This window comes from Crocodylus porosus, unplaced genomic scaffold (genome assembly GCF_001723895.1).
Source record: "Crocodylus porosus isolate Cpor-Errol unplaced genomic scaffold, CroPor_comp1, whole genome shotgun sequence".
Lineage (NCBI taxonomy): Eukaryota > Metazoa > Chordata > Crocodylia > Crocodylidae > Crocodylus > Crocodylus porosus.
Genome location: NW_017728931.1, coordinates 102,261,333 through 102,272,936, shown reverse-complemented (window position 1 = coordinate 102,272,936; position 11,604 = coordinate 102,261,333). Strand labels below are relative to the sequence as shown.

General features: G+C 44.9%; 1 protein-coding gene across 2 annotated transcripts in view; it reads right to left on the bottom strand.

The window, feature by feature from the left end:
• The window catches only part of KCND2 (potassium voltage-gated channel subfamily D member 2), a 481,391-nt gene that overhangs the window by 455,216 nt on the left and 14,571 nt on the right, over positions 1-11,604 (bottom strand). The gene's annotated exons all lie outside the window — the stretch shown is intronic.

Sequence of the window (11,604 nt, the reverse complement as noted above, 5' to 3'; positions counted from 1 at the left end):
TGATTATAAGTGTGGTGCATTCTCAGTGGTTAGTGTGAATTTGCTATGTGGTGAAATATAAAAATGATCTATAAGCATCAACCAACAGGAGTACCTAGAGGTGCACCCTTCCAAGCATTGATGGACAACATAAGAAGAGACCTAAACATACTTAATGTAGGACAGGATTGGGAGGAGATAGCTCATGACAGATGAGAGTGGAGGTTACAAATGCTGGTTGACTATCAGAAGTAAGCAGTAAGAAGTTTATTGAAGGAAGCTAACTTGGGTCTAGGACAGACATTGCATAAACTGGTTTGACCCAAATCAGTTAAGTTTGATACTACACTCAACCATTTATCTTAAACCAGTTTCAGCCATTTGAAACTGGTTCATGCACACTGAGCTTCTGTTCTGTTACAGGTTTAAACCAGTTTCTGATCACTTGGGCTAGGGACAGACATTCAAAAAGCCTGAGTCTGAATTGATTCACTCTTTGCAGATTAGTCTAAGCTATGCAGCTTACTTAAAGTGATTAATAACTAGACAGACATTCTCTGTTAAACCAGAAAATGCAGGCACATGCCTGTAGTGGCTCAAGCCAGAAGTTGGGGAGCATTAGAGCATGCCTGCCAGCCACTGCCAAAGGAGAAGGAAGAGAGATGCCCTCCAGGGCTCTCACCCCTCCCTGCTGGAGCAGAGGGGGCATGGCCAGGTACCAGCTAGGGCTAGCATGACACACGGGATGCCTGCCTGGGGTGGGGCAGCTGCTGCCAGACTGAGGAGTGTTTATGGAGAAAAAGTCCATTCTCTGAAGCAAGCATGTATTGAACACAGCAATTTGAAAAGTATTCAACAAGGAACTACCAAAAATCTTCCCCTAAGCTAAGATACAGTCCAGTAAAACACAGCATACACAACTTAGTTTAACGTAAGATGGAAAGCAAGAAGACAAGAGAAAGCCTTGCATAAGTCTTACTAATCCTGAGGGCAGAGTATCTGCATAAGATTTACTAATCCTTAGGGCAGAGTGTCTCCTTACAGCCAGGCATTCAGAAAGGCTTTATTTAGGCTTTACAGGTTCTGCTTTATAATACAAATGTAGCTCTCTGCATTCTTTGGTCTGCAACTTCCAGCCAGGAGCCATCTGCAACTTCCCTTAACTCCATCTTCAGCACATATCTGTGATGATTGTCAGGTTTTTGCCAAAACTTGCCACCACTCAGTCTGGTCCTGCAGGTCTTAACTCTGGGCTCACAGGTGCAGGGCTTGCCTCTCTCCCCTGCTCCAGGACCTGCTGTGGAATTAATCCCATTTCTAGCTGCAGGCAAGCTGGATAGAGGAAGGAATTAACTCTGTCTCTGCTTGGCTGCAGGAAAGATGTGGAGGTCTACAGGGTTTGCCAGCAAGGGAGCAGGAGTGTGGGGGGAGAGGGGACAGAGGGAGGAAGTTGCCTCAGGGGCCATGACAGGCCAGAGTCTAGTCACACTCAACCCCTACTTTGGCTAGAGAATGGAGGGGAGGGGCCAGCCCTGCTGTGAAGCAAGAAGGCCCACCTAGCCCAGAGAGCATACCAGGATGCTGGGGGGTTGTGATTTAACTTCAATCAGCAAGGGGTCTGGGACAGACATTGTATAAACTGATTTGAGCCAAATCAGTTAAGTCAGTGACTTGGATGTGGGTGTGAAGTGTACTCTGTCCAAGTTTGTGGAAGATAATAAATTGTGGGGTGAAGTGCACACACCGGAGGTTAGGGAACAATTGCAGGCAGACCTGGACAGGTTAGAAAAGTGAACAGTACACAGTAGGATTCAGTACAACAAGAACAAGTGAAGAGTGCTGCATGTAGGGCACAAAAATATCAAGCACACCTATTAGCTGGGAAGTGACCTTCTCAGCAGCACAGAAGTGGAAAGGGATCTTGGAGTCTTAGTGGACTCCAAGATGAACATGAGTCGTCAGTATAACAAAAATCATCAGCAAAGCTACCCACACTTTATCATGCATCAGCAGATGCATGACAAATAGATCCAAGGAGGTGATACTTCCCCTCTATGTGGCGTTGGTCAAACCACAGTTGGAGTACTGTGTCCAGTTTTGGGCACTGTACTTCAAGAAGGATGTTGATAGACTTTGAGAGGGTCCAGAGGACGGCCACTCATATGGTTAGGGGATTACAGGACAAGCTGTATAAGGAGAGACTGAGGACCTCTTCAGCCGCTCTAAGAGAAGGCTGAGAGGTGATCTTGTGGTCACCTACAAATGCATTAGGGAAGGGATCGGAGATGCTCTGTTCACCAGGGTGCCTCTTGGGGTAACAGGGAACAATGGTCACAAACTGACAGAGAGCAGAGTTAGGATAGATATCAGGAAAAACTTCTTTATGGTAGGGGCGGCCAAAATTTGGAATGGGCTTCCAAGGGTTGTGGTGCTCTCCCCTATCTTGGGGGTCTTTAAGAGAAGGCTGGGATAGTCTGGCTGGGGTCATCTGACCCCAGCACTCTTTTCAGCCTAGGCAGGGTGTCGGACTCAATGATCTGTTGAGGTCCCTTCTGACCCTAGCATCTATGAATCTATGAATAAATCTAAGAATCTACATTCAACCAGGTTTATCTCAAACCAGTTTTGTCCATTTTCAAACTGGTTTATGTGCACTGAATGTTTGCTCTGTTACAGGTTTAAACCAGTTTCTGATCACTTAAACAGTGTATGTATAATGTCTGTCCCTAGCCTTGAACCGGTTTATGTGTAATGGCTGTCCCTAGCCTACATGACTATTCAGAAAAACTTTGTAGACTCCTCACCTAGCAAAGAATGCCTGAAAGACCAAGGTCACAAATAATAATCTGAAAGTTTGTTCCAAATGCATTTGTCACAGTATTATCCAATTGTATGAAATATAACATAAAGTTAACAACTATGTAAATAATGTGCTGGGTTTAGGGTGAAATCTCAATTTTGATAAATAAATGTTTCTTAGTAAAATATTATAATTTATTTTAGGTCATACAACTTGCTTCTGTGTTTAGCAAATTTTGAGATAGCAGCAATTATTTTTGTGCCCATGATGCTTATAAGTTTCATTCTTATTTAATTACTATATTTACTCAAAGGTAAGATGAGGGTTTTTTTTCCTGCAAAGAAGCATGGGGAAAAAAAGACCCTTGTCTTTGATTCATAGATTCATAGATTCATAGTTTGTACAGTCAGAAGTGACCAGAATGGATCATCATGTCTGACCCCCCCGCCCCTGGCAGGAAAGAGGACCGAGGTCAGATGATCCCAGCCATGTGTGTATCAAGTCTCCTCTTGAAGACCTCCAAGTTAGGTGATAGTACTACCTCTCTTGGAAGTCCGTTCCAGATTCTGACCACCCTTACTGTAAAAAAATTCTTCCTAATGTCCAACCTAAATCTACTCTCCACTAGTTTGCACCCATTATTCCTAATTACTCCCAGGGACGCTCTGGTAAATAGCGCATCTCTAATTCCCTGTTGTCCTATAAACATATAGGTGGCTACAAGTTTTCCCCTCAGATGTCTCTTGTAAAGGTTGAAGAGATCCAGATCCCTCAACCTCTCCTTGTAGGGTCTTTCACGGAGGCCACTAAACATGTGTGTAGCCCTCCTCTGAACCCTCACCAGATTCTCTGTGTCCCTCCTGAAGTGTGATGCCCAAAACTGGACACAGTGCTCCAACTGTGGCCTGACCAATGCTGCATAGATAGGAGCATCATCTCCCTTGATCTGTTTGTCATGAATCTACTCATACATGACAAGGTGCGATTCACCTTGTTGATGTCCTCGTTACAGTGCCGGCTCATGTTTATCTTGGAGTCAACTATGACTCCAAGATTTCTGTCAGCCTCTGAGCTGTTGAGAAGGTCATTCCCCAAACTATAGGTGTGCTAGGGATTCCTCCTTCCTGGGTGGAGTATCTTACATTTATCTTTGTTGAACTGCATCCTATTTCATTCTGCCCATTGATTCAACCTATCTAGGTCAGACTTTATCTGCTTCCTGCCCTCCAGTGTCTTAACTTTGACCCATAACTTGGTATCATCTGCGAACTTGGAGAGAGTGCTCTCCACACTCTCATCCAAATCGATGATGAAGGTATTAAATAACACCAGTCCAAAGACCGAACCCACTGCCCACCTCCTTCCAGACCAAGAGCAACCTGTCCACCACCACCCTCTGGCTGTGGTCCCTAAGCCAGCTGGTCACCCACCTGACTGTGTAGGCATCCACTCCACAGTCCGTTAGCTTCCCTATGAGAATAGGATGCGAAACTGTGTCGAAGGCCTTCCTAAAATCCAGGTAGATGACATCAGCCTCAGCTCCTGTGTCAAGGCAGTGTGTGACCCAGTCATAAAAGGCTATAAGGTGTGTCAGGCAGGATCTTCCTGTGATGAACCCATGCTAGTTTCCTTTCAACATCATTTCCCCTGCTGGGCCTTCATAAAGGTGCACTTTGATGATTTTTTCTAGTATTTTCCCAGGGATAGAGGTAAGACTGACTGGCCTATAGTTACCCAGTTCATCCCTTCTCCCCTTCTTAAAAATGGGAACTACATTGGCCCTTTTCCAGTTCTCAGGGACCTGGCCAGAACACCATGAGAGCTCAAACACCTGTGCCAGTGGCTCAGCTATGACACTGGCCAATTCCTTCAGCACCCGTGGATGGAGGTCATCCAGGCCAGCTGACTTGTACCTATCCAGCCCCTCCAAGTGCTCCTTAACTAAGTCAGCACTAGCCTTTGGTGGTCTGGTGCATTTTGGACATCTGTCTATGCTCAAGGTGGGGGAATTGTCTTGGTCAGTATTAAGGAATACTGAAGCAAAGAATTCATTGAAGAGGTCTGCCTTTTTACCTGTGTCAACCACCAACTGTCCTGATTTGTCCTGCAGGGGCCCCATGTTACTCTGAGCTTTCCTTTTGCTTGCTATGTATCTGTGGAAGGACCTTTTATTGTCCATAATTGTTGTAGACAGCCTAAGTTCCAGTCCTGCCTTGGCCTGCCTAACTGATTCCCTGAAATAGCATGCCAGGGAGGTGTATGCCTCCCTGGTGGCTGCCCCCTGCTTCTACTGCCTGTAAATCTCTTTATTAGCTCCCAGTCTTTCCGAGAATTCCCTGTTTAGTCAAGTGGGATTTTTTATCCCCTTACCCCCTTTCCTGTGTAAGGCTATAGACTCCTTTTATGCCCCAAGGATCACTCCCTTGAGAAATCTCCAACCCTCCTGGATCCCTATTTGCTTGATGTTCTTGAGTTCCTTCACCTCACCAACTAATCTTCTAAGTTTACTAAAGTTGGCCCTTCTGCAGTCGAACACTTTAGCTTCACTGGATATTTTTCCCACCCTTCTCTGGATAGTGAACTTTACCAAGTGATGGTTATGATCTCCCAGGTTACTGTGTACTCACAGGTTCCCCACCAGATCATCCCCTGTTGCTAAGACCAGGTCTAGCAATGTGCTACCCCTGGTGGGACAGAACTCTAGAACACCTGGGTTAGGTGGAGGTCCTGCACACAATGTAAGAACCTCCATGAGCAGCTTGTTTTGGCCATCTGTTCCTCCCAGCAAAAAAAAATCTGGCATGCAGCAGGCCAAGTGGAGGTGCAGGGGTCTCACCCAGCTTTGAACTGACAATCTACTGGTCTACAACATAGAAACCACACCACAACACCAGGCCTCAAGAGCAGTTCCTGCTTCTGGAGTTCCTATAGTTCAAAGCACAGGTTGGAACAGGTGGCTGGTCTCAGATCGGGGTCCAAGTCAGACCCACAGCAGCTGCCTGCCCCGCCTTCACATGTCCTCTGCAGTTTCTTCCCCCTCACCTCTGCCAATCCCCAACTTTACTGTCAGGCACAGCTCAGATCCAGCTCAGGCTGGATTCCCTCCCAGGCAAAAGTACAGGGAAACTCAATCCCATGCCCAAGCAATCAGCAGCACCAATTCTGCTGCATGGCCTGGCAGGAGCTGTACTTCCACATGATGTACTTTGGAGATAAAACAGAGTAATGTGGGATGAGGCAGAGACTGCTGGGGGTGGGAGAAGAAGCAGAGACTGAGGGGAGGCAGGGGTTGGGAGGTGCAGTGGGGACAGGAAGGCTTCCAATAATTAGATTCTATACTTGGAAAATTATGACAAATTTATACTTTGTATCTAATTATTGGAGATATTGTCTCAAATTCAGGGTCATCCTAGATTTAAGTAAATATGGCAAATGAAAATTATTGGTCAATTAAAACATTACTTGAAGTTTCCACATTCTGTCACCACAGAACAAGCCTCAAATGTTAAAGCATATTAATACTTATAGTCACAAAATACTCAAGTACATTTACATAGATTCTAAAAGATATCTTTTTAAAGATCCATTTTGCTTTGAATTTTATTTTTTTCTGACATTTTTTTTCAGGCTAGATTTTGGAAAACATATCAGAATTACTTAGTGGGAGTCGTGTTGGTATATTTGATAGGCGTTTTTAATGGTAAGTTGTAAATGGTAGATTGTAAAACTAAAATAAACAGCTGGACAATTCATACAATCACTGGCAGTTGATCTCTGCAAAGAGCAAAACTAAACATCATTTTGGTACAGAGATCTTTATCTGAAGAAAATATGATAGATATGTTCTGGAAAGAGTCCAGACTATAAAAGAATGGAAGAATGTTCCATTTAGGAGTAAAGATGAAGGTAGGGTAAGTTATTAGAACCATAATTGTGTCATATTTCCCCTTTAATGATGTCTCATTGTGGAGGTATGCTTGACAGCATTTTGTAAAACCTTTATGTCTGGGTTCAGAGCTACTCATTAGTGACAATTCTTTGATTCCAGGATGATCTCTACCATGGCTCATTAATGGGTCTTGAGATGATTCATAGATTCATAGATTCATAGATGCCAGGGTCGGAAGGGACCTCAATAGATCATCGAGTCCGACCCCCTGCATAAGCAGGAAAGAGTGCTGGGCCTACATTACCCAGCTAGATACACATCTAGCCTTCGCTTGAAGACCCCCAGGGTAGGGGAGAGCACCACCTCCCTTGGGAGCCCGTTCCAGACCTTGGCCACTCGAACTGTGAAGAAGTTCCTCCTAATATCTAATCTAAATCTGCTCTCTTCTAGCTTGTGGCCATTATTTCTTGTAACCCCCGGGGGCGCCTTGGTGAATAAATACTCACCAATTCCCTTCTGTGCCCCCCTGACGAACTTATAGGCAGCCACCAGGTCGCCTCTCAACCTTCTCTTGCGGAGGCTGAAAAGGTCCAGTTTCTCTAATCTCTCCTCATAGGGCTTGGCCTGCAGGCCCTTAACCATACGAGTGGCCCTTCTCTGGACCCTCTCCAGGTTATCCGCATCTTTCTTGAAGTGCGGCGCCCAGAATTGCACGCAGTACTCCAGCTGCGGTCTGACCAGCGCCCGATAGAGGGGAAGTATCACCTCCTTGGACCTATTTGTCATGCATCTGCTGATACACGATAAAGTGCCATTGGCACTTTATGATGTAAGAGTCCAATCCTTGAGCCACATATCTATGCAGGGGACAGTAGGCTTCAGTCTGGGATTCTTTCCCTTTTCCTTCCTCCGCTCTTGTTTTTCTGCTTTGAGGGCAAGACACTTTACCTTGATACACACTTCTGCTGGATGAGGTTGCAGTGCCCTTGGAATCAGCCTGTAGCCAGCTCCTCCTAACTCTTGATGTTGGAATCCATTTTCTTGAAGTATGCCTTCACTGTTTCCTGTGGCCACTTTGAGAGCTCAGGCCATTACTAAGCTGTGAGAAGAGCACTTGTTTTGGAAGTCAAGAGACAGGCATCCACACACAATGTTTGGTCCAGTGAAGCTGGTACTTGAGGATCACTGGTGACATTGCTGGTGACATTGGCTTCAGCAAGGAAGCCGGTGTTTGTGCAGTGATCTTCCCATTTCATGTGGAGGATTTTCTGGAGGCATCATTGGTGGTACTTCTCCAGGCTCTTGAGATAATAATGGTAAGCCATCCACATTTCACATCCATAGATCTTAGTGTTTTTCTGGAGATCACGATGACTAAAGACATGCCAAAGCAGTTTCCCAAAGGAGGAACTTGTACACTACTCCTCTATGTTCACTCTGTGAGAGAGGTGGCTATTGAGATAGCGGAAGTGCTTGATTACCTCCAAGATCTTTCTCTCAATGGTAGTTGTCAAAGATCAAAGTCTTTGATTTCAGATGCCAATGGCAAAAGGTCAGATGGCAAAAGGTCAGAAGCTAACACAACAAACTCTGTAATTGTAATTTATCCCTCTGTATTAGCAGTGTTGCATATACACACCCCTGTCTGTGCCTCATTTCAAATTACTTGAGTTCCCACACAAGAGAAAGACACTAACCTTGAACAAATTGCAGCTTGGTACCGTGACGTCAAAAAAAGATATTAGTACCCATGGTGTCCAGATAAAAATGAAACTACTTTAGTGAAGTTGTAAAATTAAATAATATGCTATGCACTCCATCCTGTGACCAAACAGGACCAGTACCACCCAAGTAAAAATAACCCCCGCCTTTCTGAAACCTGAGCAAACAAAGAAAGCACAAGTGCCAACTCATTAATTATTCATGTCTAGCGTATAGTAATTGGTCACCTTTGGCAAATATAACTTTGAAAGAACTTCCGTCCAAAGCAGAGAACTGTGTATACACTCAAGAAGAACAGATCGTGCACAAATATTATCTCTCCGCCTACATATCTTTCTGGCGTATCCCCATCTTGCCGGCCTGATTATCTCTTTATCTCTGTCGTAATCTTTCTTATCAAGAGCTCTCGGTAACCTGCAGACTGCAACGACTTATGTGAATCGCTCGGAATCTGTAACAAGCAACTCTCCTACCCACCCTGTAAATGCTGGGTAACATGATATCTGCATGCTGTAACTGAATAAATCAACTCCTCTGCCTACGCTGCAGCACATCAGTAGCGTAAGTAAAATAAACCTTTTGTGTAACCATACGCTGCGTTTAAATCTTCTGACTCCTGCTCACTGTTATCTGTCTGGTTATAAATCCCCCTCCTCGCGCCAAGCCGGTCATGCCGACCCAGGCTCACAGGTCAAGGGTGCACCGGCATTAGGGGTGTGACAGTAGTTTGGGGAGGGGGAATCATATTCATGGCCCAAGGCAGATGGATACAGCACTTCTGTCTTCTCAACATTGAGAGAAAGGCCCAAACTTTGGTAGTCTTCTCTGACAAGATCCATCATGGTCTGGAGGTTTTCCTTGGTGTGCACAAGGATGGCATGGTCATTGGCATATTGAAAGTCAAAGATGGTTGTTTTGAGTATTTTAAATGAGTTAGGGGGCTTCGCTGATTTTAGCTAAATTATTTTCTTTGCATATTCTAATCTTTCCACAAAAAAGCTAGCACACTCCTTCACAAATATAAGTCCCTTGAATTAAACCACCGTAGACATCATGAAATGCAGGGTCCCCATTCACATAATTTTGCCATCAGGGATGGAGCATAGGAATTTGCAATATAAATGGTCAGCGGGCACGGGCTTGAGGATGACTTAAGGTCAACCCTACCTATCAGTGTAGACATAACTATACTACCCTTGAGGCCAATGGATGGACAAGTCTTTCTAGGATATAGTACTACAATGCTGTCCAGGAAATTTGTACTGATATAGAAAATGGGTTGTTGGGGCCTTGAGAATGGTTGGGAAAAGGCTGTGCTTGTGGCTCAATATAAGGCTTTGATTTGTAACACCAAATCTCAACTGAACTGAGATTCAGTTTGTACCGTGAGAGTTACTGGTCTCCCAAGAGAAACTGCAAGTGTACAGATGTTCAGGCTTTTTTTCCCCCGGAGTAAAAATGGCTGCTCCAGGAGAAAAACAACCTGGTTTAAAACACTCCCACAAGAGTATCTCCTGGAAGAACAAATATCTCCATGTCAGTGTCTCTCAGAAGAGAACACAGTCCTATAGCGTCTCCTGATGCAGAGGTGGATTAAGATTCATTGGGGCCCTGGACAAACAGATAATTGGAAGCCCCCCACACTCCCTTATAAACATGAAAGTATCAAAAAGCATTAATAAATAGACCTGTTAAATGTTTGCACTGTGCATTAATAAGTAAAGCACAACAAGCAATGTCAAAATTAACTACTTCATTTTGCCATGCACACAATTGAATAAAACTGCCTTAGAAAAATTACTCAGATGCATGGGATTGCCATAAATGTCTAACAACATGAAAGGAATGTTGTTGTAGTTTAGGGTTGTTGTAGTTTAGGGAAATATGTGGTCATGTAGACTCTTGTTTGACATTTTTTCCTTGAGAAAGATTGTGTCTGCCCAAAAGCTTGCAAATAACAACTTTTTTTGGCAACTATTTAGTTGGTCTAATAAAAGATAGTGTTTCCCAAATAGACTGGGCAGAGGCTCAGGCCATGGTAAAATATATTTATTCCCAAAATTGAACCTGGCCCTTGTTGGCTGCTTCATGGGTCTACGGCACTTCAGGGAGAAGCTAGAGAGCATAGGTTCTTCTGCATTGCAAAGGACCCCTCATTACTCCCTGCAAAACTGTAGCACTGATCTTCACTTCCGTATAGTGGATTTAAGAGTAAACTGTAGTTTTCATCAGCATATCACATCCCAAAGTTTTTAGTTCTAATCCCAGTTTTTCTGGGGCAGGAAACTGCAAGAGAACTCAGAGAAAAGCCAGCTAAACAGCAAAACAGCTTGACCAGCAACCAATGCCAACCGTTCTGCATTGGTCAGGACGTAGAGCCACAAAAGCAACATGCCGGGCCCAAAGTGTGCCTGGGCCAGACATACAGCAAACAATCGTACATTGGGTCTCAGCAATACAGCTATGCTGAAACAGAACTGCTGTAAAACAATAAAAGGGGGACCCAGGCCTGTCCTTCAGCCTGACTAGACAACAAAAGAGAGCCAGACCTACTTGGCTTTGGCTTAGACACATAGTCTCAGCCACACTGCTAGGCTGCGATCTAATAGCTATGAAACAACAAAAGGGAGGTCAGGTCTATTTTGGTTTGGGCCTAAATTAGAACTAGCGCCCAACCACAGTGCTTGGTTGGGGTATAACCTGCAAAAGGGACAAAAGAGGGCCCAGGCCTATTTCACTGGGCCTGGACTGGGCAGCAAAAAGCCAACCAGGCCTATACACCACTAAGGCCTGAATAAACAACAAGAAGTGCCAGAGCTTCACCATGGTCCCAATCTGCCAACCAACATATGGCTAGGGTTCAGCCCCACACTAGTGGGCTGAAATGCAACAACTGTAAAACAAAAAGGTGCTGCCAGCAGTGCCTGTGGGTGGTTGTTGACCCCTGGTCTGCGATCACCACCTCCACCCCCCGCCACCAACAGTGCCAGTAGTATCTGCGGGAGCTCCCTGCTCACCAGGCTCCTGTCACCAGCATGTTCCTGTTAGAAATGCGCAGCTTGCATCTTGCACCTGATAAGAAAGAAATACTGCCCAAGGCTCCTTTCTCCCCCTCACCCGCTTTAGCCTTTCTCGTGCTGATTACAGAAGCTGGAATTCAATTGACTGTGGCCTTGGGGTATGAACTTTTGGCGAACTGTTGTAGTTTCTGGGC